Source organism: Pteropus alecto, unplaced genomic scaffold, assembly GCF_000325575.1.
Source record: "Pteropus alecto unplaced genomic scaffold, ASM32557v1 scaffold86, whole genome shotgun sequence".
Taxonomy (NCBI): domain Eukaryota; kingdom Metazoa; phylum Chordata; class Mammalia; order Chiroptera; family Pteropodidae; genus Pteropus; species Pteropus alecto.
In genome coordinates, this window is record NW_006442109.1 from 34,565,185 (window position 1) to 34,567,956 (window position 2,772).

A 2,772-nucleotide genomic window follows, 5' to 3' on the forward strand; every position below is an offset into this window, starting at 1 on the left:
CCGAGGGGCGGGGAGCAGGCGGTGTGGCCCGGCCCGCGTTGTCAGGGAGCCGGCCGAGGGGCGGGGCTTTCAGCACCCGGGCGCCCCTGCTCCTCCGTGCTAGCCGCAGCGTTCACAGCCCCTCCGGTCATTGTTCCGCGGCGGCCGGATGCTAGGGCGCGGCGCCCGCTTTGGGATGCTCTCGGGCCTGGCCCTCCGGGCATTCCTCTCTGAAGATCCGGCCGCCGCCTCCCCGCAGGCCTCCGGCTAAGAGCCGGTTTGCGGCCGCGAGGTGGGCGCGGAGCCGAGAGCGCCCTCCGACAGGGCTCACGCGTGAAGGTCACCATGCAAACGCAGATCCGGGTGGGGCCCTCGGGCGAATGGGAATGGAAGGGCGGGTGGGCCAAGCGCGGAGGCTGGCAGTTCCGAGGCGAGGCGGGGTCCACCTGCCACCCCTCCTCGCAGGCCGACCACCTATCTTTCCTGGTCCCGGCGAGGCCATCGCGCGAGGACCTGAGGCGCTCGCGCCTTCTGGCGGCCGCGGTGTGCCTTGCACCTCGGCATCCGCGTTCTGCTGGCTCTAGGCAGAGCCGCCTGTTCCCGTGTGAGGACTCAATCCGCGAGGAGCCGGCAACCCACAAGACTTTGCTGTACAAGCTTCCCATGAGTTCGGAAAGCAGGGTTGGGGAGGGGCAGTGGGAAATGGGAAAGCTGGGATGACCCCAGAGGCAGCCCTCTTTTTCCTTATAGTGTCTCTTTTCTATTCCTGTGTGTGTCCCACTATGAGTGAGGACATAATCCTTCACCCCCAAACTCCAGACTATCCTGGAAAACTCATAAACTGGCCAGCCCTTTTTGTATCAGGTGATAATGAGGTCAGAGAATTGAGTGGACTTTGATCCCCACAGCCAGTAACACAATAAGAAAGATAATATCCTTGACAAAAAGGGGATAAGAAACTCAATTTTTGTGGAAAGAAGCTGCCTTCGGTATACCTTGTTTTATAGCTCTCTTTTGCAACCCTGTCACTCACCATTTCGTGAGGGTAATGAGGACAACGGCAGGTCAATGGGCGGCTGAGTCATCAGGTACTATTAATCTTTTACTGGAAGGGGGATCAAGGTAAAAGCCAGAAGGGACTGTGCTTTTATTTTGACCTTCCCTGTCCCATAATTCACCTACGTACACTCCTGCCTATATCCTTGAGAAGAGAGCAGTCAGCAGTCTCAGAAAAATAAAGGATATCCTAGTTAAGATTTTATTTCTTGAAGATTCTTAAAGAAGATTCCATAGCTCTTTCACATATTTTTAAATTAAAAATAATTTCCAGCGTTACTGAGATATTATTGACATATAAGTTTAAGGTGTATCATATGATGATTAGATACATGAATATCTTTCATCTATTTGAGGAAGAATAGGTTTCTGCGAATCTTGGTTTTTCCGAGGTAGTTTCAATAGTTTTATAATTTCAGTTTTTTTTTCAGTTAAGGCAATTCATTAAATATATAATTACACAAGTTTTTTTATGCCTTTACTATTTTACAGAAATCATCTTAAACCATACTAGGAAGAGTTATTAAACCCATACAGTAATAATAATTATATGCAAATTACTATGTAATTAAGTTATGGATAACTACATACTATCGATGATATACAGAGAAAATTTTGATACTAATTTCTAATTCTATGGAAGTGATGAAAACCCTTAGGCAGTGTATCATGTGTGGATTTCTATTCTTCCATCATTTGTTTTGTTCATCTTCCACGTCTCTTGCAATGTTCTTGCTCCTTGCTACTCTGCTAGGTTGTTAATTAGTTGTCTCAGATTTCTTATTGCTGATTGCAGAATAATCTGTCTTTGTGACAATTTTTAATATTTTAAATGTCTTTATTAACTTTTTGCTAAAATGTTCTGCAAATGTGCTTGCTATTAGCTGCTTATTGCCAAGGAACAGTTTCTTTGTTTTTGCCCCTACTTGCCTTTTCCTAGTTTAGATGCTCTGGTATAATTCATTTTGTCAATGCTCTTGGGCCAGAGGTTTCATATGTTGTTACCTTTTTGTAGAGCAACTCTTTGGGATCTGTAGTGGTCATGTTGGTTTTTTCTCCCTTTTCCTCCTTAGCGGAATCCTGATTAAGTTCTAATATCTAGTTGCCTCCATGCCCATTTGCCTTAGGGGCAGCCAGGTTTAGTAGAACCCGTTGGAGGTAAACCTTTTCTCCTGGAAAAGGATCAGTGACTGATTTGGAATGGATGCGTGACTCTGGACAAAGAGACAGGAAGAAAAATCTCTTGAGGAGCTTCTGGGAAAAGTTTTCTCACTCTTCATGAGAGTGCTTTACGAATTAACACTCTCTTTTTATCCTCTGAATGTTTCTGACTGCTGGGGCCATCTTGCAACCACTTCGAGGATCAGTTATCACTGGGATAGCAGACTGGCGAGATACAAAGGGTCTGGATCTTTGATGACAGAATTGAGCCTCTGGACAAACCAATTTGAAGTCTGAAGTACTTCTGGACTTCCTGTTATACAAGAAAATAAATTTCCTTGCTTGTTAAGCCAGTTTGAGTCAGAAATTCTCTTATGTGCAAAAAACCACTGTATTAGTTTTCTTTTGCTTTGTAACAAATTGCCATACAATTAGCAGCTTAAAACAAACTTCCTTTATTATCACAGTTCCCCTAGGTCAGACTTCCAGTCACAGCTTAGCTGGGTCCTCTGCTTGAAGTCTCACAAGGCTGAAATCAAGGTGTTGGCAGGACCATGTTTTTTTTCTCTTAGCTTG